At 49.7% G+C, this 23,838-nt stretch overlaps 22 non-coding genes and 2 pseudogenes across 22 annotated transcripts; 4 read left to right on the top strand and 20 right to left on the bottom strand.

Annotated features, from left to right (window-relative positions):
• Positions 1-200: 200 nt before the first annotated feature.
• LOC135017287 (U1 spliceosomal RNA) lies at positions 201-364 on the top strand. The gene has a single exon (XR_010215117.1). It is a non-coding gene; the product is annotated as a U1 spliceosomal RNA (small nuclear RNA).
• Positions 365-516: 152 nt separating this feature from the next.
• Positions 517-679, top strand: LOC135017417 (U1 spliceosomal RNA). The gene has a single exon (XR_010215242.1). It is a non-coding gene; the product is annotated as a U1 spliceosomal RNA (small nuclear RNA).
• A 674-nt stretch (positions 680-1,353) lies between these two features.
• On the top strand, positions 1,354-1,517 carry LOC135017364 (U1 spliceosomal RNA). The gene has a single exon (XR_010215192.1). It is a non-coding gene; the product is annotated as a U1 spliceosomal RNA (small nuclear RNA).
• Positions 1,518-1,669: 152 nt separating this feature from the next.
• LOC135017401 (U1 spliceosomal RNA) lies at positions 1,670-1,832 on the top strand. Its single transcript, XR_010215226.1, has one exon. It is a non-coding gene; the product is annotated as a U1 spliceosomal RNA (small nuclear RNA).
• Positions 1,833-2,660: 828 nt separating this feature from the next.
• Positions 2,661-2,823, bottom strand: LOC135017463 (U1 spliceosomal RNA). The gene has a single exon (XR_010215284.1). It is a non-coding gene; the product is annotated as a U1 spliceosomal RNA (small nuclear RNA).
• Positions 2,824-2,975: 152 nt separating this feature from the next.
• Positions 2,976-3,139, bottom strand: LOC135017340 (U1 spliceosomal RNA). The gene has a single exon (XR_010215168.1). It is a non-coding gene; the product is annotated as a U1 spliceosomal RNA (small nuclear RNA).
• A 674-nt stretch (positions 3,140-3,813) lies between these two features.
• Positions 3,814-3,976, bottom strand: LOC135017444 (U1 spliceosomal RNA). The gene has a single exon (XR_010215267.1). It is a non-coding gene; the product is annotated as a U1 spliceosomal RNA (small nuclear RNA).
• Positions 3,977-4,129: 153 nt separating this feature from the next.
• On the bottom strand, positions 4,130-4,293 carry LOC135017352 (U1 spliceosomal RNA). Its single transcript, XR_010215180.1, has one exon. It is a non-coding gene; the product is annotated as a U1 spliceosomal RNA (small nuclear RNA).
• A 695-nt stretch (positions 4,294-4,988) lies between these two features.
• On the bottom strand, positions 4,989-5,130 carry LOC135017494 (U1 spliceosomal RNA; annotated as a pseudogene).
• A 152-nt stretch (positions 5,131-5,282) lies between these two features.
• On the bottom strand, positions 5,283-5,446 carry LOC135017332 (U1 spliceosomal RNA). The gene has a single exon (XR_010215161.1). It is a non-coding gene; the product is annotated as a U1 spliceosomal RNA (small nuclear RNA).
• A 674-nt stretch (positions 5,447-6,120) lies between these two features.
• LOC135017464 (U1 spliceosomal RNA) lies at positions 6,121-6,283 on the bottom strand. The gene has a single exon (XR_010215285.1). It is a non-coding gene; the product is annotated as a U1 spliceosomal RNA (small nuclear RNA).
• A 152-nt stretch (positions 6,284-6,435) lies between these two features.
• Positions 6,436-6,599, bottom strand: LOC135017333 (U1 spliceosomal RNA). The gene has a single exon (XR_010215162.1). It is a non-coding gene; the product is annotated as a U1 spliceosomal RNA (small nuclear RNA).
• Positions 6,600-7,273: 674 nt separating this feature from the next.
• LOC135017513 (U1 spliceosomal RNA) lies at positions 7,274-7,436 on the bottom strand. The gene has a single exon (XR_010215325.1). It is a non-coding gene; the product is annotated as a U1 spliceosomal RNA (small nuclear RNA).
• Positions 7,437-7,588: 152 nt separating this feature from the next.
• LOC135017335 (U1 spliceosomal RNA) lies at positions 7,589-7,752 on the bottom strand. The gene has a single exon (XR_010215163.1). It is a non-coding gene; the product is annotated as a U1 spliceosomal RNA (small nuclear RNA).
• A 674-nt stretch (positions 7,753-8,426) lies between these two features.
• LOC135017402 (U1 spliceosomal RNA) lies at positions 8,427-8,589 on the bottom strand. Its single transcript, XR_010215227.1, has one exon. It is a non-coding gene; the product is annotated as a U1 spliceosomal RNA (small nuclear RNA).
• Positions 8,590-9,263: 674 nt separating this feature from the next.
• LOC135017411 (U1 spliceosomal RNA) lies at positions 9,264-9,426 on the bottom strand. The gene has a single exon (XR_010215236.1). It is a non-coding gene; the product is annotated as a U1 spliceosomal RNA (small nuclear RNA).
• Positions 9,427-9,578: 152 nt separating this feature from the next.
• On the bottom strand, positions 9,579-9,743 carry LOC135017429 (U1 spliceosomal RNA). Its single transcript, XR_010215254.1, has one exon. It is a non-coding gene; the product is annotated as a U1 spliceosomal RNA (small nuclear RNA).
• A 671-nt stretch (positions 9,744-10,414) lies between these two features.
• Positions 10,415-10,577, bottom strand: LOC135017490 (U1 spliceosomal RNA). The gene has a single exon (XR_010215310.1). It is a non-coding gene; the product is annotated as a U1 spliceosomal RNA (small nuclear RNA).
• Positions 10,578-10,729: 152 nt separating this feature from the next.
• Positions 10,730-10,893, bottom strand: LOC135017598 (U1 spliceosomal RNA). The gene has a single exon (XR_010215395.1). It is a non-coding gene; the product is annotated as a U1 spliceosomal RNA (small nuclear RNA).
• A 972-nt stretch (positions 10,894-11,865) lies between these two features.
• LOC135017603 (U1 spliceosomal RNA) lies at positions 11,866-12,029 on the bottom strand. Its single transcript, XR_010215400.1, has one exon. It is a non-coding gene; the product is annotated as a U1 spliceosomal RNA (small nuclear RNA).
• Positions 12,030-12,703: 674 nt separating this feature from the next.
• Positions 12,704-12,866, bottom strand: LOC135017534 (U1 spliceosomal RNA). The gene has a single exon (XR_010215342.1). It is a non-coding gene; the product is annotated as a U1 spliceosomal RNA (small nuclear RNA).
• Positions 12,867-13,018: 152 nt separating this feature from the next.
• LOC135017317 (U1 spliceosomal RNA) lies at positions 13,019-13,182 on the bottom strand. Its single transcript, XR_010215146.1, has one exon. It is a non-coding gene; the product is annotated as a U1 spliceosomal RNA (small nuclear RNA).
• Positions 13,183-13,874: 692 nt separating this feature from the next.
• On the bottom strand, positions 13,875-14,016 carry LOC135017383 (U1 spliceosomal RNA; annotated as a pseudogene).
• A 152-nt stretch (positions 14,017-14,168) lies between these two features.
• LOC135017325 (U1 spliceosomal RNA) lies at positions 14,169-14,332 on the bottom strand. The gene has a single exon (XR_010215154.1). It is a non-coding gene; the product is annotated as a U1 spliceosomal RNA (small nuclear RNA).
• Between the last annotated feature and the right edge of the window lie 9,506 nt (positions 14,333-23,838).

A 23,838-nucleotide genomic window follows, 5' to 3' on the forward strand; every position in this document is an offset into this window, starting at 1 on the left:
TAGTTGTTGCATTTGGTTTGTTGTTTGGGGGTGCTTCAGTATTAGGCAGCCTTCTGCCCTCCCATGTTCATCTGAAAATATGTGTTCTCCCTGCAGTTGTTGTCCCCAGATGAGAGTTCCCTTGTGCTGCCTCAGTTGAATCTCCTTTACTTGACAGAGATGTGCATGAGCAGCGGCCCTTCCCAGCCCTATTCCAAATCATACTTATTTTGCATAGGAGATACCATGGTCATGAAGATTGTTCTCCCAGGGTGAGGTTCATTCATTGCATTTTGGGTATGCTGACCTCTGTGATTTCCCCAAATGTGGGAAACTTGACTGCATTATTTGTGGTAGTGGGGGACTGTGTTTGTGCTTTCCTCTGGTCAGCTCTGGTAAAAGTCAGATTTCTTTGTCTCAGATTTTCCTCTAGCCTTGTTCTTCTTTCGAGAGTTCCCTTGTGCTGCCTCAGTTGGATCTCCTTCACTTTACAGGGGGGTACCCGAGCAGCGACCCTCCCCAGCTCTAGCCCAACTCCTACTTACCTGCCAGGTGAGATACTATGATCATGAAGGTGCTTCTCCCAGGGCAAGGCTCACCCATTGCACTCTGGGTGTGCTGCTCCTGCGATTTCCCCAAATGTGGGAAACTTGACTGCATAATTTGTGTTTCCCCTGGTCGGCTCTCGTATAATTCAGATCTCTTTGTCTCAGGTCTCTCTCCAGCCTAGTTTGCTGTCTGTTTCCACTTCTCTTTTCTTGAGCCGCTCCCTTCTATGCCCTTGCGCACTATCCTGACTTCTCCTCCTGTCTGCTTACTTTGTGCCTTCCAACGCACAATGCGAACTACAGGTAGTGCTGCAGGGCCCACACCCTTTTACTTGCCTTACAGAGCAGCTCTGGAGCTGTTACAGTGCCCAGCTGCTGCAAGAATTCAGCTTGAATGCTTCAGGGGCTGGGGCATAGCCAACATGAGCCCCACACCAAAGGAGGGTGGAGGTGTTTAATGCAAACTAGGGGTCAGCCAAGCGCCGCAAAAGGCCACCATGCCCTGCACGCCCCTTTTCTCTTTTCATATGCAGACGAGGGTTGAAGCCAACTTTGACCAACTGCTTGGATGACATCACCATATGCAAATCCATCTGCGGCAGGCCTTCCCCCAGGAATGCTTGCACTAGTTGTTGCATTTGGTTTGTTGTTTGGGGGTGCTTCAGTATTAGGCAGCCTTCTGCCCTCCCATGTTCATCTGAAAATATATGTTCTCCCTGCAGTTGTTGTCCCAAGATGAGAGTTCCCTTGTGCTGCCTCAGTTGAATCTCCTTTACTTGACAGAGATGTGCATGAGCAGCGGCCCTCCCCAGCCCTCTTCCAAATCATACTTATTTTGCATAGGAGATACCATTGTCATGAAGATTTTTCTCCAAGGGTGAGGTTCATTCATTGCATTTTGGGTATGCTGACCCCTGTGATTTCCCCAAATGTGGGAAACTCGACTGCATTATTTGTGGTAGTGGGAGGCTGTGTTTGTGATTTCTTCTGGTCAGCTCTGGTAAAAGTCAGATTTCTTTGTTTCAGATTTTCCTTTAGCCTTGTTCTTCTTTCGAGAGTTCCCTTGTGCTGCCTCAGTTGGATCTCCTTCACTTAACAGGGGGGTGCCCGAGCAGCGACCCTCCCTAGCTCTAGCCCAACTCCTACTTACCTGCCAGGTGAGATACTATGATCATGAAGGTGCTTCTCCCAGGGCAAGGCTCACCCATTGCACTCTGGGTGTGCTGCCCCTGCGATTTCCCCAAATGTGGGAAACTTGACTGCATAATTTGTGTTTCCCCTGGTCGGCTCTCGTATAATTCAGATCTCTTTGTCTCAGATCTCTCTCCAGCCTAGTTTGCTGTCTGTTTCCACTTCTCTTTTCTTCAGCCGCTCCCTTCTATACCCTTGTGCACTATCCTGACTTCTCCTCCCGTCTGCTTACTTTGTGCCTTCCAATGCACAATGCAAACTACAGGTAGTGCTGCAGGGCCCACACCCTTTTACTTGCCTTACAGAGCGTCTCTGGAGCTGTTACAGTGCCCAGCTGCTGCAAGAAATCTGCTTGAATGCTTCAGGGGATGGGACATGGCCAACATGAGCCCCACACCAAAGGAGGGTGGAGCAGAAGGCTGCCTAATACTGAAGCACCCCCAAACAACAAACCAAATGCAACAACTAGTGCAAGCATTCCTGGGGGAAGGCCTGCCGCAGATGGATTTGCATATGGTGATGTCATCCAAGCAGTGGGTCAAAGGTGGCTTCAACCCTCGTCTGCATATAAAAACAGAAAAGGGGCGTGCAGGGCATGGTGGCCTTTTGCGGCGCTTGACTGACCCCTAGTTTGCATTAAACACCTCCACCCTCCTTCGGTGTGGGGCTCATGTTGGCTATGCCCCAGCCCCTGAAGCATTCAAGCTGATTTCTTGCAGCAGCTGGCCACTGTAACAGCTCCAGAGCTGCTCTGTAAGGCAAGTAAAAGGGTGTGGGCCCTGCAGCACTACCTGTAGTTTGCATTGTGCATTGGAAGGCACAAAGTAAGCAGACGGGAGGAGAAGTCAGGATAGTGCACAAGGGTATAGAAGGGAGCGGCTGAAAAAAAGAGAAGTGGAAACAGACAGCAAACTAGGCTGGAGAGAGACCTGAGACAAAGAGATCTGAATTATACGAGAGCCGACCAGGGGAAACACAAATTATGCAGTCAAGTTTCCCACATTTGGGGAAATCGCAGGAGCAGCACACCCAGAGTACAATGGGTGAGCCTTGCCCTGGGAGAAGCACCTTCATGATCATAGTATCTCACCTGGCAGGTAAGTAGGAGTTGGGCTAGAGCTGGGGAGGGTCGCTGCTCGGGTACCCCCCTGTAAAGTGAAGGAGATCCAACTGAGGCAGCACAAGGGAACTCTCGAAAGAAGAACAAGGCTAAAGGAAAATCTGAGACAAAGAAATCTGACTTTTACCAGAGCTGACCAGAAGAAATCACAAACACAGCCTCCCACTACCACAAATAATGCAGTCAAGTTTCCCACATTTGGGGAAATCACAGGGGTCAGCATACCCAAAATGCAATGAATAAACCTCACCCTGGGAGAAAAATCTTCATGACCATGGTATCTCCTATGCAAAATAAGTATGATTTGGAATAGGGCTGGGGAGGGCCGCTGCTCATGCACATATCTGTCAAGTAAAGGAGATTTAACTGAGGCAACACAAGGGAACTCTCATCTGGGGACAACAACTGCAGGGAGAACATATATTTTCAGATGAACATGGGAGGGCAGAAGGCTGCCTAATACTGATGCACCCCCAAACAACAAACCAAATGCAACAACTAGTGCAAGCATTCCTGGGGGAAGGCCTGCCGCAGATGGATTTGCATATGGTGATGTCATCCAAGCAGTGGGTCAAAGTTGGCTTCAACCCTCGTCTGCATATGAAAAGAGAAAAGGGGCGTGCAGGGCATGGCGGCCTTTTGCGGTGCTTGGATGACCCCTAGTTCGCATTAAACACCTCCACCCTCTTTTGGTGTGGGGCTCATGTTGGCCATGCCCCATCCCCTGAAGCATTCAAGCAGATTTCTTGCAGCAGCTGGGCACTGTAACAGCTCCAGAGCTGCTCTGTAAGGCAAGTAAAAGGGTGTGGGCCCTGCAGCACTACCTGTAGTTTGCATTGTGCATTGGAAGGCACAAAGTAAGCAGACGGGAGGAGAAGTCAGGATAGTGCACAAGGTTATAGAAGGGAGCGGCTGAAGAAAAGAGAAGTGGAAACAGACAGCAAACTAGGCTGGAGAGAGACCTGAGACAAAGAGATCTGAATTATACGAGAGCCGACCAGGGGAAACACAAATTATGCAGTCAAGTTTCCCACATTTGGGGAAATCGCAGGGGCAGCACACCCAGAGTGCAATGGGTGAGCCTTGCCCTGGGAGAAGCACCATCATGATCATAGTATCTCACCTGGCAGGTAAGTAGGAGTTGGGCTAGAGCTGGGGAGGGTCTCTGCTCGGGCACCCCCCCTGTCAAGTGAAGGAGATCCAACTGAGGCAGCACAAGGGAACTCTCGAAAGAAGAACAAGGCTAGAGGAAGATCTGAAACAAAGAAATCTGACTTTTACCAGAGCTGACCAGAGGAAAACACAAACACAGTCCCCCACTACCACAAATAAAGCAGTCGAATTTCCCACATTTGGGGAAATCACAGGGGTCAGCATACCCAGAATGCAATGAATGAACCTCACCCTGGGAGAATAATCTTCATGACCATGGTATGTCCTATGCAAAATAAGTATGATTTGGGATAGAGCTGGGGTGGGCCGCTGCTCAGGCACATCTCTGTCAAGTTAAGGAGATTCAACTGAGGCAGCACAAGGGAACTCTCATCTGGGGACAACAACTGCAGGGAGAACACATATTTTCAGATGAACATGGGAGGGCAGAAGGCTGCCTAATACTGAAGCACCCCCAAACAACAAACCAAATGCAACAACTAGTGCAAGCATTCCTGGGGGAAGTTCTGCAGAAGACGGATTTGCATACGGTGATGTCATCCAAGCAGTGGGTCAAAGTTGGCTTCAACCCTCATCTGCATATGAAAAGAGAAAAGGGGCGTGCAGGGCATGGCGGCTTTTTGCGGTGCTTGGATGACCCCTAGTTCGCATTAAACACCTCCACCTTCCTTTGGTGTGGGGCTCATGTTGGCCATGCCCCATCCCCTGAAGCATTCAAGCTGATTTCTTGCAGCAGCTGGGCACTGTAACAGCTCCAGAGCTGCTCTGTAAGGCAAGTAAAAGGGTGTGGGCCCTGCAGCACTACCTGTAGTTTGCATTGTGCATTGGAAGGCACAAAGTAAGCAGACGGGAGGAGAAGTCAGGATAGTGCACAAGGGTATAGAAGGGAGCGGCTGAAGAAAAGAGAAGTGGAAACAGACAGCAAACTAGGCTGGAGAGAGACCTGAGACAAAGAGATCTGAATTATATGAGAGCCGACCAGGGGAAACACAAATTATGCAGTCAAGTTTCCCACATTTGGGGAAATCGCAGGAGCAGCACACCCAGAGTACAATGGGTGAGCCTTGCCCTGGGAGAAGCACCTTCATGATCATAGTATCTCACCTGGCAGGTAAGTAGGAGTTGGGCTAGAGCTGGGGAGGGTCGCTGCTCGGGTACCCCCCTGTAAAGTGAAGGAGATCCAACTGAGGCAGCACAAGGGAACTCTCGAAAGAAGAACAAGGCTAAAGGAAAATCTGAGACAAAGAAATCTGACTTTTACCAGAGCTGACCAGAGGAAAGCACAAACACAGTCTCCCACTACCACAAATAATGCAGTCAAGTTTCCCACATTTGGGGAAATCACAGGGGTCAGCATACCCAAAATGCAATGAATGAACCTCACCCTGGGAGAAAAATCTTCATGACCATGGTATCTCCTATGCAAAATAAGTATGATTTGGAATAGGGCTGGGGAGGGCCGCTGCTCATGCACATCTCTGTCAAGTAAAGGAGATTCAACTGAGGCAGCACAAGGGAACTCTCATCTTGGGACAACAACTGCAGGGAGAACACATATTTTCAGATGAACATGGGAGGGCAGAAGGCTGCCTAATACTGAAGCACCCCCAAACAACAAACCAAATGCAACAACTAGTGCAAGCATTCCTGGGGGAAGTTCTGCAGAAGACGGATTTGCATACGGTGATGTCATCCAAGCAGTGGGTCAAAGTTGGCTTCAACCCTCATCTGCATATGAAAAGAGAAAAGGGGCGTGCAGGGCATGGCGGCCTTTTGCGGTGCTTGGATGACCCCTAGTTCGCATTAAACACCTCCACCCTCCTTTGGTGTGGGGCTCATGTTGGCCATGCCCCATCCCCTGAAGCATTCAAGCTGATTTCTTGCAGCAGCTGGGCACTGTAACAGCTCCAGAGCTGCTCTGTAAGGCAAGTAAAAGGGTGTGGGCCCTGCAGCACTACCTGTAGTTTGCATTGTGCATTGGAAGGCACAAAGTAAGCAGACGGGAGGAGAAGTCAGGATAGTGCACAAGGGTATAGAAGGGAGCGGCTGAAGAAAAGAGAAGTGGAAACAGACAGCAAACTAGGCTGGAGAGAGACCTGAGACAACGAGATCTGAATTATACGAGAGCCGACCAGGGGAAACACAAATTATGCAGTCAAGTTTCCCACATTTGGGGAAATCGCAGGAGCAGCACACCCAGAGTACAATGGGTGAGCCTTGCCCTGGGAGAAGCACCTTCATGATCATAGTATCTCACCTGGCAGGTAAGTAGGAGTTGGGCTAGAGCTGGGGAGGGTCGCTGCTCGGGTACCCCCCTGTAAAGTGAAGGAGATCCAACTGAGGCAGCACAAGGGAACTCTCGAAAGAAGAACAAGGCTAAAGGAAAATCTGAGACAAAGAAATCTGACTTTTACCAGAGCTGACCAGAGGAAAGCACAAACACAGTCTCCCACTACCACAAATAATGCAGTCAAGTTTCCCACATTTGGGGAAATCACAGGGGTCAGCATACCCAAAATGCAATGAATGAACCTCACCCTGGGAGAAAAATCTTCATGACCATGGTATCTCCTATGCAAAATAAGTATGATTTGGAATAGGGCTGGGGAGGGCCGCTGCTCATGCACATCTCTGTCAAGTAAAGGAGATTCAACTGAGGCAGCACAAGGGAACTCTCATCTTGGGACAACAACTGCAGGGAGAACACATATTTTCAGATGAACATGGGAGGGCAGAAGGCTGCCTAATACTGAAGCACCTCCAAACAACAAACCAAATGCAACAACTAGTGCAAGCATTCCTGGGGGAAGGCCTGCCGCAGATGGATTTGCATATGGTGATGTCATCCAAGCAGTGGGTCAAAGTTGGCTTCAACCCTCGTCTGCATATGAAAATAGAAAAGGGGCGTGCAGGGCATGGTGGCCTTTTGCGGCGCTTGTCTGACCCCTAGTTTGCATTAAACACCTCCACCCTCCTTCGGTGTGGGGCTCATGTTGGCTATGCCCCAGCCCCTGAAGCATTCAAGCTGATTTCTTGCAGCAGCTGGGCACTGTAACAGCTCCAGAGCTGCTCTGTAAGGCAAGTAAAAGGGTGTGGGCCCTGCAGCACTACCTGTAGTTTGCATTGTGCATTGGAAGGCACAAAGTAAGCAGACGGGAGGAGAAGTCAGGATAGTGCACAAGGGTATAGAAGGGAGCGGCTGAAGAAAAGAGAAGTGGAAACAGACAGCAAACTAGGCTGGAGAGAGACCTGAGACAAAGAGATCTGAATTATACGAGAGCCGACCAGGGGAAACACAAATTATGCAGTCAAGTTTCCCACATTTGGGGAAATCGCAGGAGCAGCACACCCAGAGTACAATGGGTTAGCCTTGCCCTGGGAGAAGCACCTTCATGATCATAGTATCTCACCTGGCAGGTAAGTAGGAGTTGGGCTAGAGCTGGGGAGGGTCGCTGCTCGGGTACCCCCCTGTAAAGTGAAGGAGATCCAACTGAGGCAGCACAAGGGAACTCTCGAAAGAAGAACAAGGCTAAAGGAAAATCTGAGACAAAGAAATCTGACTTTTACCAGAGCTGACCAGAGGAAAGCACAAACACAGTCTCCCACTACCACAAATAATGCAGTCAAGTTTCCCACATTTGGGGAAATCACAGGGGTCAGCATACCCAAAATGCAATGAATGAACCTCACCCTGGGAGAAAAATCTTCATGACCATGGTATCTCCTATGCAAAATAAGTATGATTTGGAATAGGGCTGGGGAGGGCCGCTGCTCATGCACATCTCTGTCAAGTAAAGGAGATTCAACTGAGGCAGCACAAGGGAACTCTCATCTTGGGACAACAACTGCAGGGAGAACACATATTTTCAGATGAACATGGGAGGGCAAAAGGCTGCCTAATACTGAAGCACCCCCAAACAACAAACCAAATGCAACAACTAGTGCAAGCATTCCTGGGGGAAGTTCTGCAGAAGACGGATTTGCATACGGTGATGTCATCCAAGCAGTGGGTCAAAGTTGGCTTCAACCCTCATCTGCATATGAAAAGAGAAAAGGGGCGTGCAGGGCATGGCGGCCTTTTGCGGTGCTTGGATGACCCCTAGTTCGCATTAAACACCTCCACCCTCCTTTGGTGTGGGGCTCATGTTGGCCATGCCCCATCCCCTGAAGCATTCAAGCTGATTTCTTGCAGCAGCTGGGCACTGTAACAGCTCCAGAGCTGCTCTGTAAGGCAAGTAAAAGGGTGTGGGCCCTGCAGCACTACCTGTAGTTTGCATTGTGCATTGGAAGGCACAAAGTAAGCAGACGGGAGGAGAAGTCAGGATAGTGCACAAGGGTATAGAAGGGAGCGGCTGAAGAAAAGAGAAGTGGAAACAGACAGCAAACTAGGCTGGAGAGAGACCTGAGACAAAGAGATCTGAATTATACGAGAGCCGACCAGGGGAAACACAAATTATGCAGTCAAGTTTCCCACATTTGGGGAAATCGCAGGGGCAGCACACCCAGAGTGCAATGGGTGAGCCTTGCCCTGGGAGAAGCACCTTCATGATCATAGTATCTCACCTGGCAGGTAAGTAGGAGTTGGGCTAGAGCTGGGGAAAGTCGCTGTTCGGGCACCCCCCTGTCAAGTGAAAGAGATCCAACTGAGGCAGCACAAGGAAACTCTCATCTGGGGACAACAACTGCAGGGAGAACACATATTTTCAGATGAACATGGGAGGGCAGAAGGCTGCCTAATACTGAAGCACCCCCAAACAACAAACCAAATGCAACAACTAGTACAAGCATTCCTGGGGGAAGTTCTGCAGAAGACGGAATTGCATACGGTGATGTCATCCAAGCAGTGGGCCAAAGTTGGCTGGAACCCTCATCTGCATATGAAAAGAGAAAAGGGGTATGCAGGGCATGGCGGCCTTTTGCGGCGCTTGGATGACCCTTAGTTCGCATTAAACACCTCCACCCTCCTTCGGTGTGGGGCTCATGTTGGCCATGCCCCATCCCCTGAAGCATTCAAGCTGATTTCTTGCAGCAGCTTGGCACTGTAACAGCTCCAGAGCTGTTCAGTAAGGCAAGTAAAAGGGTGTGGGCCCTGCAGCACTACCTGTAGTTTGCATTGCGCATTGGAAGGCACAAAGTAAGCAGACAGGAGGAGAAGTCAGGATAGTGCACAAGGGTATAAAAGGGAGCGGCTCAAGAAAAGAGAAGTTGAAACAGACAGCAAACTAGGCTGGAGAGAGACCTGAGACAAAGAGATCTGAATTATACGAGACCTGACCAGGGGAAACACAAATTATGCAGTCAAGTTTCCCACATTTGGGGAAATCGCAGGGGCAGCACACCCAGAGTGCAATGGGTGAGCCTTGCCCTGGGAGAAGCACCTTCATGATCATAGTATCTCACCTGGCAGGTAAGTAGGAGTTGGGCTAGAGCTGGGGAGGGTCGCTGCTCGGGCACCCCCCTGTCAAGTGAAGGAGATCCAACTGAGGCAGCACAAGGAAACTCTCGAAAGAAGAACAAGGCTAGAGGAAGATCTGAAACAAAGAAATTTGACTTTTACCAGAGCTGACCAGAGGAAAACACAAACACAGTCCCCCACTACCAACAAATAAAGCAGTCGCGTTTCCCACATTTGGGGAAATCACAGGGGTCAGCATACCCAGAATGCAATGAATGAACCTCACCCTGGGAGAGTAATCTTCATGACCATGGTATCTCCTATGCAAAATAAGTATGATTTGGGATAGGGCTGGGGAGGGCCGCTGCTCATGCACATCTCTGTCAAGTAAAGGAGATTCAACTGAGGCAGCACAAGGGAACTCTCATCTGGGGACAACAACTGCAGGGAGAACACATATTTTCAGATGAACATGGGAGGGCAGAAGGCTGCCTAATACTGAAGCACCCCCAAACAACAAACCAAATGCAACAACTAGTGCAAGCATTCCTGGGGGAAGTTCTGCAGAAGACGGATTTGAATACGGTGATGTCATCCAAGCAGTGGGTCAAAGTTGGCTTCAACCCTCATCTGCATATGAAAAGAGAAAAGGGGCGTGCAGGGCATGGCGGCCTTTTGCGGTGCTTGGATGACCCCTAGTTCGCATTAAACACCCCCACCCTCCTTTGGTGTGGGGCTCATGTTGGCCATGCCCCATCCCCTGAAGCATTCAAGCTGATTTATTGCAGCAGCTGGGCACTGTAACAGCTCCAGAGCTGCTCTGAACGGCAAGTAAAAGGGTGTGGGCCCTGCAGCACTACCTGTAGTTTGCATTGTGCATTGGAAGGCACAAAGTTAGCAGACGGGAGAAGTCAGGATAGTGCGCAAGGGCATAGAAGGGAGCGGCTCAAGAAAAGAGAAGTTGAAACAGACAGCAAACTAGGCTGGAGAGAGACCTGAGACAAAGAGATCTGAATTATACGAGAGCCGACCAGGGGAAACACAAATTATGCAGTCAAGTTTCCCACATTTGGGGAAATCGCAGGAGCAGCACACCCAGAGTGCAATGGGTGAGCCTTGCCCTGGGAGAAGCACCTTCCTGATTATAGTATCTCACCTGGCAGGTAAGTAGGAGTTGGGCTAGAGCTTGGGAGGGTCGCTGCTCGGGCACCCCCCTGTCAAGTGAAGGAGATCCAACTGAGGCAGCACAAGGAAACTCTCGAAAGAAGAACAAGGCTAGAGGAAGATCTGAGACAAAGAAATCTGACTTTTACCAGAGCTGACCAGAGGAAAGCACAAACACAGTCCCCCACTACCACAAATAATGCAGTCGAGTTTCCCAAATTTGGGAAAATCACAGGGGTCAGCATACCCAGAATGCAATGAATGAACCTCACCCTGGGAGAACAATCTTCATGACCATGGTATCTCCTATGCAAAATAAGTATGATTTGGGATAGGGCTGGGGAGGGCCGCTGCTCAGGCACATCTCTGTCAAGTAAAGGAGATTCAACTGAGGCAGCACAAGGGAACTCTCATCTGGGGACAACAACTGCAGGGAGAACACATATTTTCAGATGAACATGGGAGGGCAGAAGGCAGCCTAATACTGAAGCACCCCCAAACAACAAACCAAATGCAACAACTAGTGCAAGCATTCCTGGGGGAAGGCCTGCAGCAGATGGATTTGCATACGGTGATGTCATCCAAGCAGTGGGTCAAAGTTGGCTTCAACCCTCGTCTGCATATGAAAAGAGAAAAGGGGCGTGCAGGGCATGGCGGCCTTTTGCGGCGCTTGGATGACCCCTAGTTCGCATTAAACACCTCCACCCTCCTTCGGTGTGGGGCTCATGTTGGCTATGCCCCAGCCCCTGAAGCATTCAAGCTGATTTCTTGCAGCAGCTGGGCACTGTAACAGCTCCAGAGCTGCTCTGTACGGCAAGTAAAAGGGTGTGGGCCCTGCAGCACTACCTGTAGTTTGCATTGTGCATTGGAAGGCACAAAGTAAGCAGACAGGAGGAGAAGTCAGGATAGTGCACAAGGGTATTAAAGGGAGGGGCTCATGAAAAAAGAAGTGGAAACAGACAGCAAACTAGGCTGGAGAGAGACCTGAGACAAAGAGATCTGAATTATACGAGAGCCGACCAGGGGAAACACAAATTATGCAGTCAAGCTTCCCACATTTGGGGAAATCAGAGTGCAATGGGTGAGCCTTGCCCTGGGAGAAGCACCTTCATGATCATAGTATCTCACCTGGCAGGTAAGTAGGAGTTGGGCTAGAGCTGGGGAGGGTCGCTGCTCGGGCACCCCCCTGTCAAGTGAAAGAGATCCAACTGAGGCAGCACAAGGGAACTCTCGAAAGAAGAACAAGGCTAGAGGAAGATCTGAGACAAATAAATCTGACTTTTACCAGAGCTGACCAGAGGAAAGCACAAACACAGTCCCCCACTACCACAAATAATGCAGTCGAGTTTCCCACATTTGGGGAAATCACAGGGGTCAGCATACCCAGAATACAATGAATGAACCTCACCCTGGGAGAACAATCTTCATGACCATGGTATCTCCTATGCAAAATAAGTATGATTTGGGATAGGGCTGGGGAGGGCCGCTGCTCAGGCACATCTCTGTCAAGTAAAGGAGATTCAACTGAGGCAGCACAAGGGAACTCTCATCTGGGGACAACAACTGCAGGGAGAACACATATTTTCAGATGAACATGGGAGGGCAGAAGGCTGCCTAATACTGAAGCACCCCCAAACAACAAACCAAATGCAACAACTAGTGCAAGCATTCCTGGGGGAAGGCCTGCAGCAGATGGATTTGCATACGGTGATGTCATCCAAGCAGTGGGTCAAAGTTGGCTTCAACCCTCGTCTGCATATGAAAAGAGAAAAGGGGCGTGCAGGGCATGGCGGCCTTTTGCGGCGCTTGGATGACCCCTAGTTCACATTAAACACCTCCACCCTCCTTCGGTGTGGGGCTCATGTTGGTTATGCCCCAGCCCCTGAAGCATTCAAGCTGATTTCTTGCAGCAGCTGAGCACTGTAACAGCTCCAGAGCTGCTCTGTACGGCAAGTAAAAGGGTGTGGGCCCTGCAGCACTACCTGTAGTTTGCATTGTGCATTGGAAGGCACAAAGTAAGCAGACAGGAGGAGAAGTCAGGATAGTGCACAAGGGTATAAAAGGGAGGGGCTCATGAAAAAAGAAGTGGAAACAGACAGCAAACTAGGCTGGAGAGAGACCTGAGACAAAGAGATCTGAATTATACGAGAGCTGACCAGGGGAAACACAAATTATGCAGTCAAGCTTCCCACATTTGGGGAAATCGCAGGGGCACCACACCCAGAGTGCAATGGGTGAGCCTTGCCCTGGGAGAAGCACCTTCATGATCAAAGTATCTCACCTGGCAGGTAAGTAGGAGTTGGGCTAGAGCTGGGGAGGGTCGCTGCTCTGGCACCCCCCTGTCAAGTGAAAGAGATCCAACTGAGGCAGCACAAGGGAACTCTCGAAAGAAGAACAAGGCTAGAGGAAGATCTGAGACAAATAAATCTGACTTTTACCAGAGCTGTCCAGAGGAAAGCACAAACACAGTCCCCCACTACCACAAATAATGCAGTCGTGTTTCCCACATTTGGGGAAATCACAGGGGTCAGCATACCCAGAATGCAATGAATGAACCTCACCCTGGGAGAACAATCTTCATGACCATGGTATCGCCTATGCAAAATAAGTATGATTTGGGATAGGGCTGGGGAGGGCCGCTGCTCAGGCACATCTCTGTCAAGTAAAGGAGATTCAACTGAGGCAGCACAAGGGAACTCTCATCTGGGGACAACAACTGCAGGGAGAACACATATTTCCAGATAAACATGGGAGGGCAGAAGGCTGCCTAATACTGAAGCACCCCCAAACAACAAACCAAATGCAACAACTAGTACAAGCATTCCTGGGGGAAGGCCAGCAGCAGATGGATTTGCATATGGTGATGTCATCCAAGCAGTGGGTCAAAGTTGGCTTCAACCCTCGTCTGCATATGAAAAGAGAAAAGGGGCGTGCAGGGCATGGCGGACTTTTGCGGCGCTTGGATGACCCCTAGTTCGCATTAAACACCTCCACCCTCCTTCGGTGTGGGGCTCATGTTGGCTATGCCCCAGCCCCTGAAGCATTCAAGCTGATTTCTTGCAGCAGCTGGGCACTGTAACAGCTCCAGAGCTGCTCTGAACGGCAAGTAAAAGGGTGTGGGCCCTGCAGCACTACCTGTAGTTTGCATTGTGCATTGGAAGGCACAAAGTAAGCAGACGGGAGAAGTCAGGATAGTGCGCAAGGGCATAGAAGGGAGCGGCTCAAGAAAAGAGAAGTTGAAACAGACAGCAAACTAGGCTGGAGAGAGACCTGAGACAAAGAGATCTGAATTATATGAGAGCCGACCAGGGGAAACACAAATTATGCAGTCAAGTTTCCCACATTTGGGGAAATCGCAGGAGCAGCACACCCAGAGTGCAATGGGTGAGCCTTGCCCTGGGAGAAGCACCTACATGATCATAGTATCTCACCTGCCAGGTAAGTAGAAGTTGGGCTAGAGCTGGGGAGGGTCGCTGCTCGGGTACCCCCCTGTCAAGTGAAGGAGATCCAACTGAGGCAGCACAAGGGAACTCTCGAAAGAAGAACAAGGCTAGAGGAAGATCTGAGACAAATAAATCTGACTTTTACCAGAGCTGACCAGAGGAAAGCACAAACACAGTCCCCCACTACCACAAATAATGCAGTCGAGTTTCCCACATTTGGGGAAATCACAGGGGTCAGCATACCCAGAATGCAATGAATGAACCTCACCCTGGGAGAACAATCTTCATGACCATGGTATCTCCTATGCAAAATAAGTATGATTTGGGATAGGGCTGGGGAGGGCCGCTGCTCAGGCACATCTCTGTCAAGTAAAGGAGATTCAACTGAGGCAGCACAAGGGAACTCTCATCTGGGGACAACAACTGCAGGGAGAACACAAATTTTCAGATGAACATGGGAGGGCAGAAGGCTGCCTAATAATGAAGCACCCCCAAACAACAAACCAAATGCAACAACTAGTGCAAGCATTCCTGGGGGAAGGCCTGCAGCAGATGGATTTGCATACGGTGATGTCATCCAAGCAGTGGGTCAAAGTTGGCTTCAACCCTCGTCTGCATATGAAAAGAGAAAAGGGGCGTGCTGGGCATGGCGGCCTTTTGCGGCGCTTGGATGACCCCTAGTTCGCATTAAACACCTCCACCCTCCTTCGGTGTGGGGCTCATGTTGGCTATGCCCCAGCCCCTGAAGCATTCAAGCTGATTTCTTGCAGCAGCTGGGCACTGTAACAGCTCCAGAGCTGCTCTGTACGGCAAGTAAAAGGGTGTGGGCCCTGCAGCACTACCTGTAGTTTGCATTGTGCATTGGAAGGCACAAAGTAAGCAGGCAAGGTCCAGAGAACAGTTAGAGGTCGGAGTAGCACTATCTCAAGTAGTACTACGACAGCACGGATGGATTCTAAATATTCCAAAATCGCAGCTGATTCCGACGACACGTCTGCTGTTCCTAGGGATGATTCTGGACACAGTACAGAAAAAGGTGTTTCTCCCGGAGGAGAAAGCCAAGGAGTTATCCGACATAGTCAGGAACCTCCTAAGACCAGGCCAAGTGTCAGTACATCAATGCACAATGGTCCTGGGAAAGATGGTGGCTTCTTACGAAGCGATTCCATTCGGCAGATTCCACGCAAGAACTTTTCAGTGGGATCTGCTGGACAAATGGTCCGGATCGCATCTTCAAATGCATCAGCGGATAACCCTGTCTCCAAGGACAAGGGTGTCTCTCCTGTGGTGGTTACAGAGTGCTCATCTCCTAGAGGGCCGCAGATTCGGCATTCAGGATTGGGTCCTGGTGACCACGGATGCCAGCCTGAGAGGCTGGGGAGCAGTCACACAGGGAAGAAATTTCCAGGGCTTGTGGTCAAGCATGGAAACGTCACTTCACATAAATATCCTGGAACTAAGGGCCATTTACAATGCCCTAAGTCAGGCAAGACCTCTGCTTCAGGGTCAGCCGGTGTTGATCCAGTCGGACAACATCACGGCAGTCGCCCACGTAAACAGACAGGGCGGCACAAGAAGCAGGAGGGCAATGATGGAAGTGGCAAGGATTCTTCGCTGGGCGGAGAATCATGTGATAGCACTGTCAGCAGTGTTCATTCCGGGAGTGGACAACTGGGAAGCAGACTTCCTCAGCAGACACGATCTTCACCCGGGGGAGTGGGGACTTCACCCAGAAGTCTTCCACATGATTGTGAACCGTTGGGAAAAACCAAAGGGTGGACATGATGGCGTCCCGCCTCAACAAAAAACTGGACAGATATTGCGCCAGGTCAAGGGACCCTCAGGCAATAGCTGTGGACTCTCTGGTAACACCGTGGGTGTACCAGTCAGTGTATGTGTTCCCTCCTCTTCCTCTCATACCAAAAGTACTGAGAATCATAAGAAGGAGAGGAGTAAAGACTATACTCGTGGCTCCGGATTGGCCAAGAAGGACTTGGTACCCGGGAATTCAAGAGATGCTCACGGAAGACCCGTGGCCTCTACCTCTAAGAAAGGACCTGCTCCAGCAGGGACCATGTCTGTTCCAAGACTTACCGCGGCTGCGTTTGACGGCATGGCGGTTGAACGCCGGATCCTGAAGGAAAAAGGCATTCCGGATGAAGTCATCCCTACCCTGATCAAAGCCAGGAAGGATGTAACCATACAACATTATCACCGTATTTGGCGTAAATATGTTGCGTGGTGCGAGGCCAGGAAGGCCCCTACAGAGGAATTTCAACTGGGTCGTTTCCTGCATTTCCTGCAAACAGGACTGTCTATGGGCCTCAAATTAGGGTCCATTAAGGTTCAAATTTCGGCCCTGTCAATATTCTTCCAAAAAGAACTGGCTTCTGTTCCTGAAGTTCAGACGTTTGTCAAGGGAGTACTGCATATACAGCCTCCTTTTGTGCCTCCAGTGGCACCTTGGGATCTCAATGTAGTTTTGGGATTCCTAAAATCACATTGGTTTGAACCACTCACCACTGTGGACTTAAAATATCTCACATGGAAAGTGGTAATGCTGTTAGCCCTGGCTTCAGCCAGGCGTGTCTCAGAATTGACCAAAACAAAAAACTGCAACAAACGAGTGCCTAATCATCAAAATAAAAAGTGAAAACCAATACGTGTTTCATAGAATTAAATAATCACAATTTTATGTTCCTGATAGTCTGCGCTTGCCGGAATACTATGTGTAGTATTGTGGTGATAGCATAGAAAAAGAACAAACGGCTGCGCTGAATATCAGGAACGAAACATGATGTACAGAGAGCCAACGTAAAAAATAACAATGTTTATTAATAAAACATATAAAAAGATTAATTGTCAAATAACCGGTGAAAAATATATACAAATATATATAAGAACAGTCACTAGACGTGAACTAGTGGTATATTGTAATGACTCAGCTTATTGGGGTGAAAAGTTCCGTGATTCACTTGTTAGATAGTTGATAAATACCAGGTGTGTTGGTAGGATCCTAATGAATAAAAAAGTCCCTCAGTTGAAATTGATATTCAATACCTTTCCAAAATGGGCTGGTAAGAGCCGAGCGTCCTCGGCTTCAATGTCCTGCAATGCCCATATACGCTGTGCAGCGGAAAGGAATGGATCGTCTCTCTCACAACCCGGTCGTGGCGGCGTGTGCGCTGAAGCCGCTGATGTCGGATGCTGTAGAAGGAGGGTGCAGCGGGGACCAAGGAACACCTGGAAGATTTCACCTGAGCTGAGTGTGGATAGGGGCGGGTCCTGACGCGTTTCGTCACGTTCACGTGACTTTCTCAAAGGTAGAATGTTCTTATATATATTTATATATATTTTTCACCGGTTATTTGACAATTAATCTTTTTATATGTTTTATTAATAAACATTGTTATTTTTTACGTTGGCTCTCTGTACATCGTGTCTCAGAATTGGCGGCTTTATCCTATAAAAGCCCTTACCTAATTTTTCATATGTGGTGCCTGCGGCTACTAGGGACTTGGAGGATTCCAAGTTGCTGGACGTAGTCAGGGCCCTGAAAATATATGTTTCCAGGACGGCTGGAGTCAGAAAATCTGATTCGCTGTTTATCCTGTATGCACCCAGCAAGCTGGGTGCTCCTGCTTCTAAGCAGACGATTGCTCGTTGGATTTGTAGTACAATTCAGCTTGCACATTCTGTGGCAGGCCTGCCACAGCCAAAATCTGTAAAAGCCCATTCCACACGGAAAGTGGGCTCATCTTGGGCGGCTGCCCGAGGGGTCTCGGCTTTACAACTTTGCCGAGCAGCTACTTGGTCAGGGGAAAACATGTTTGCTAAATTCTACAAATTTGATACCCTGGCTGAGGAGGACCTGGAGTTCTCTCATTCGGTGCTGCAGAGTCATCCGCACTCTCCCACCCGGTTGGGAGCTTTGGTATAATCCCCATGGTCCTTTCGGAGTCCCCAGCATCCACTAGGACGTTAGAGAAAATAAGAATTTACTTACCGATAATTCTATTTCTCATAGTCTGTAGTGGATGCTGGGCGCCCATCCCAAGTGCGGATTGTCTGCATTACTTGTACATAGTTATTGTTACAAAAATCGGGTTATTGTTGTTGTGAGCCATCTTTTCAGAGGCTCCTTCTGTTATCATGCTGTTAACTGGGTTCAGATCACAAGTTGTACGGTGTGATTGGTGTGGCTGGTATGAGTCTTACCCGGGATTCAAAATCCTTCCTTATTGTGTACGCTCGTCCGGGCACAGTATCCTAACTGAGGCTTGGAGGAGGGTCATAGGGGGAGGAGCCAGTGCACACCAGCTAGTCCTAAAGCTTTTACTTTGTGCCCAGTCTCCTGCGGAGCCGCTATTCCCCATGGTCCTTTCGGAGTCCCCAGCATCCACTACGGACTATGAGAAATAGAATTATCGGTAAGTAAATTCTTATTTTCTGGACTGTGTCCAGGATCATCCTTAGGAATAGAAGACGTGTCGTCGGAATCAGCTGCGATTTTGGAATATTAAGAATCCAACCGTGCTGCCGCAACACTACCTGAGATAGTGCTACCCCGACTACCAACTGTTCCCTGGATCTTGCCCTTATCCGGAGATCGTCCAAGTAAGGGATAATTAAAACTCCCTTCCTTCGAAGGAGTATCATCATTTCGGCCATTACTTTGGTAAAGACCCGGGGTGCCGTGGACAAACCAAACGGCAGCGTCTGAAACTGATAGTGACAGTTCTGTACCACAAACCTGAGGTACCCTTGGTGAGAAGGGTAATTTGGGACATGGAGATAAGCATCCTTGATGTCCAGAGACACCATATAATCCCCTTCTTCCCGGTTTGCCATCACCGCTCTGAGTGACTCCATCTTGAATTTGAACCTTTGTATGTAAGTGTTCAAGGATTTCAGATTTAAATTAGGTCTCACCGAGCCGTCCGGCTTCGGTACCACAAACAGCGTGGAATAATACCCCTTTCCCTGTTGTAGGAGGGGTACCTTGATTATCACCTGCTGGGAATACAGCTTGTGAATGGCTTCCCATACCGCCTCCCTGTCGGAGGGAGACGTCGGTAAAGCAGACTTTAGGAAAACGGCGAAGGGGAGACGTCTCAAATTCCAATTTGTACCCCTGAGATACCACCTGAAGGATCCAGGGGTCCACCTGTGAGTGAGCCCACTGCACGCTGAAATTTATGAGATGGGCCCCCACCGTTTCTGTTCCTGGGAACTGGCTGTTTGCTGCAGCCTTTTTCCTCTCCCTCTGCCACGGGGCAGAAATGAGGAGCCTTTTGCCCGCTTGCCCTTATGGGGCCCAAAGGACTGCGCCTGATAATACGGCGTCTTCTTATGTTGAGAGGCTACCTGGGGTAAAAATGTGGATTTCCCAGCCGTTGCCGTGGCCACCAGGTCTGTTAGACCTACCCCAAATAACTCCTCCCTTTTATAAGGCGATACTTCCGTATGCCTTTTGGAATCAGCATCACCTGACCACTGTCTTGTCCATAACCCTCTTCTGGCAGAAATGGACAGCGCACTTACTCTTGATGCCAGTCGGCAAATATCCCTCTGTGCATCACGCATATATAGAAAGCATCTTTTAAATGCTCTATAGTCAGTAATATACTGTCCCTATCTAGGGTATCAATATTGTCAGTCAGGGAATCCGACCAAGCCACCCCAGCACTGCACATCCAGGCTGAGGCGATTGCTGGTCGCAGTATCACACCCGTGTGAGTGTATATACATTTTAGGATATTTTACTGCTTTCTGTCAGCAGGTTCCTTAAGGGCGGCCGTATCCGGGGACGGTAGTGCCACCTGTTTAGACAAGCGTGTGAGCGCTTTATTCACCCTAGGGGGTGTTTCCCAATGTGCCCTATCCTCTGGCGGGAAGGGGTATGATGCTAATAACTTTTTAGGAATTAACAGTTTTTATCGGGGGAAACCCACGCATCATCACACACTTCATTTAATTCCTCAGATGCAGGAAAAACTACAGGCAGTTTTTTCTCACCCAACATAATAGCCTTTTTAGTGGTACTGGTATTATCAGAAATGTGTAAAAACATTTTCCATAGCCTCAATCATGTAACGTGTGGCCCTACTGGAAGTCACATTCGTCTCTTAATAGTCGACACTGGAATCAGTATCCGTGTCGGCGTCTGTATCTGCCATCTGCGGTAACGGGCGTTTTAGAGCCCCTGATGGCTTTTGAGACACCTGGACAGGCACAGGCTGAGTAGCCGGCTGTCTCATGTCATCAATCTTTTGTAAAGAGCTGACACTGTTACGTAATTCCTTCCATAAGCTCAGCCACTCAGGTGTCGACTCCCTAGGGGGTGACAACTCCATTACAGGCAATTGCTCCGCCTCCACACCATTTTCCTCCTCATACATGTCGACACAATCGTACCGACACACAGCACACACACAGGGAATGCTCTGATAGAGGACAGGACCCCACTAGCCCTTTGGGGAGACAGAGGGAGAGTATGCCAGCACACACCAGAGCGCTATATATATATATATATACAGGGATAACCTTATATAAGTGTTTTTCCCCTTATAGCTGCTGTATTGTTATACTACGCCTAATTAGTGCCCCCCTCTCTTTTTTAACCCCTTTCTGTAGTGTAGTAACTGCAGGGGAGAGCCAGGGAGTTTCCCTCCAACGGCGCTGTGAGAGAAAATGGCGCCAGTGTGCTGAGGAGATAGGCTCCGCCCCCTTCTCGGCGGCCTTTTCTCCCGTTTTTCTGTGGAATCTGCCAGGGGTTAAAATTCATCCATATAGCCCTGGGGGCTATTTGTGATGTATTTTCGCCAGCCAAGGTGTTTCTATTGCTGCTCAGGGCGCCCCCCCCTAGCGCCCTGCACCCTCAGTGACCGAAGTGTGAAGTGTGCTGAGGAGCAATGGCGCACAGCTGCAGTGCTGTGCGCTACCTTGGTGAAGACAGGATGTCTTCTGCCGCCGATTTTCCGGACCTCTTCTTGCTTCTGGCTCTGTAAGGGGGCCGGCGGCGCGGCTCTGGGACCGAGCTCCGAGGCTGGGCCTGTGTTCGGTCCCTCTGGAGCTAATGGTGTCCAGTAGCCTAAGAAGCCCAATCCACTCTGCACGCAGGTGAGTTCGCTTCTTCTCCCCTTAGTCCCTCGATGCAGTGAGCCTGTTGCCAGCAGGTCTCACTGAAAATAAAAAACCTAAAACAAAACTTTCACTAAGAAGCTCAGGAGAGCCCCTAGTGTGCACCCTTCTCGGCCGGGCACAAAAATCTAACTGAGGCTTGGAGGATTGTCATAGGGGGAGGAGCCAGTGCACACCAGGTAGTCCTAAAGCTTTACTTTTGTGCCCAGTATCCTGCGGAGCCGCTAATCCCCATGGTCCTTACGGAGTTCCCAGCATCCACTAGGACGTCAGAGAAACACTGATAGAGTACATTATATTTATGAATTAATTGCTTCCAGATTCTGCAGCAGCATCATCAGCACCACCAGTGTTACTCACAGTCACTTCACACTGACTGCTGCACAACACATCACTTAATTTCCGGGCCGCCCGCCACCTGGTGAAGAGACATGGGAGATGAAGGACCAGCAGTGCCACGTTGAGCGGAAGTATTGTTAATTAGTTACCCACACACTCCTTGTGACACCTGCTCCCCGTCTGCCCTCCCACCCGCCGCCTGCCGTCCGGAACCCGCACTGACAAGTAAGTCTCAGCAGAATGTGTCTGCCAGCAGCTCCCAGTCCCTCCTAGAGGAACACTGCCAGTGGTGTGGCGGCCGCGGCACACTAGGACTGAGAGACCGCAGCAGGAGGAAAGCACAGGTGGGCGGGAGGAGAGCATGGGCGGACATCACCACGTCACATTGCAAGGTGACGCCAGTCCCCCCAGTGAGGCCGCCGATGAATGCACTCAGCATAGTATTAGCAGCAGGCAGAGGGGGGTCGGGTGCAGCGGTGGTGGGAGGTACGGAAATGAGCTGCAGGCTAGGCTCCACCGATCACACACTCAGCGATCACTGTGCTACTCAAGCGTGGCGTGCAGCGGTGCTGGACATTAGGGAGTGCCTGTGCGCACCAGGCACCCCCTGTACGCACGCCTATGCGCTACCACCCCCCATATGCCACACTACATCACTATGCTACAGCCCTCCCATATGCTGCACTTCATAATTACACTATACCCCCCATACAACATACTACATCACCACACTACACTACTCACAATAAAATTAAAACATCCCAGTTCCTCATTCTTAATGAGCTCACGTGCGTTCTCTCCCCAACGGAGCTCCAGACCAAGTAACAATGAAGACACCAGCAGCGTGTAGGGGGCAGGCCTGGTCCACTTGTCAGGAGAGAGCAGTCACAGGAGGGTAAGAAGGGGGCGGGGCCTAGTCCTACAGACGGGAGAGAGCACAGACAGGAGAGAGCAAGGTACAGGGGTAGAAGGGGACGGAGCCTATTCTTACAGGCTTTCAAAATTCGACTTTAAAATTCGACATTTGACAAATTCGACTTTTCTGCAATGGTACAAATGCGGCAATTCGACAAAAGTATATTCAATTGAAGTTTGTAAATTCGACAACAGTGCTTTTAAACAGTAAATTCATCATTTTCAATCCGCCACACTTTGCTGGCGGAATCTAATAAAAAAATTTTAAAAACATGTTTGTTTTTTTTGGTAATAGCATATCTATTTATATTAGAAGGGATTAGGTACTTGGTTTGTCTTTTTTGGAGGCACAAGTATTATTTATATATTTTTTAAAATATTATTTATTTTTTAAATGGAATGTGAAAAACCCGAAAAAAAAATTGCGTGGGTCCCCCCTCCAAAGCATAACCAGCCTCGGGCTCTTCGAGCCGGTCCTGGTTCTAAAAATCCGGGGGAAAAACGGACAGGGGATCCCCCGTATTTTTAAAACCAGCACCGGGCTCTGCGCCTGGTGCTGGTGCAAAAAATACGGGGGACAAAAAGAGTAGGGGTCCCCCGTATTTTTTACACCAGCATCGGGCTCCACTAGCTGGACAGATAATGCCACAGCCGGGGGTCACTTTTATACAGTGCCCTGCGGCCGTGGCATTAAATATCCAACTAGTCACCCCTGGCCGGGGTACCCTGGGGGAGTGGGGACCCCTTCAATCAAGGGGTCCCCCCCCCCAGCCACCTAAGGGCCAGGGGTGAAGCCCGAGGCTGTCCCCCCCATCCAAGGGCAGCGGATGGGAGGCTGATAGCCTTGAGAAAATTTAAAGAATATTGTTTTTTCTAGTAGTACTACAAGTCCCAGCAAGCCTCCCCCGCAAGCTGGTACTTGGAGAACCACAAGTACCAGCATGCAGGAGAAAAACGGGCCCGCTGGTACCTGTAGTTCTACTGGGGGAAAAATACCCAAATAAAAACAGGACACAGACACCGTGAAAGTATAACTTTATTTCCCACCTGCCGACACACACATACTTACCTATGTTGACATGAAGCAGTCGGTCCTCTTCTCCAAGTAGAATCCACGGGTACCTGAAAATAAAAGATAATTATACTCACCTGATCCAGGTTCCAGATTAAATCCACGTACTTGGCAAAACAACAAACCGAACACCCGGACCAGACGGACTGAAAGGGGTCCCATGTTTACACATGGGATCCCTTTCCACGAATGCAGACATCCGAATCTCGTGAGAATCCGACAGCGGGATGATGACGTTCGTGCGCGCTCGGGCTAGCCGAGCAAGGCGGGAAGGTTCGAACCTGCCTCGGACCCGTGTAAAATGGGTGAAGTTCGGGGGGTTCGGATTCCGACGAACCGAACCCACTCATCACTAG

Source organism: Pseudophryne corroboree, unplaced genomic scaffold (assembly GCF_028390025.1).
Source record: "Pseudophryne corroboree isolate aPseCor3 unplaced genomic scaffold, aPseCor3.hap2 scaffold_316, whole genome shotgun sequence".
Lineage (NCBI taxonomy): Eukaryota > Metazoa > Chordata > Amphibia > Anura > Myobatrachidae > Pseudophryne > Pseudophryne corroboree.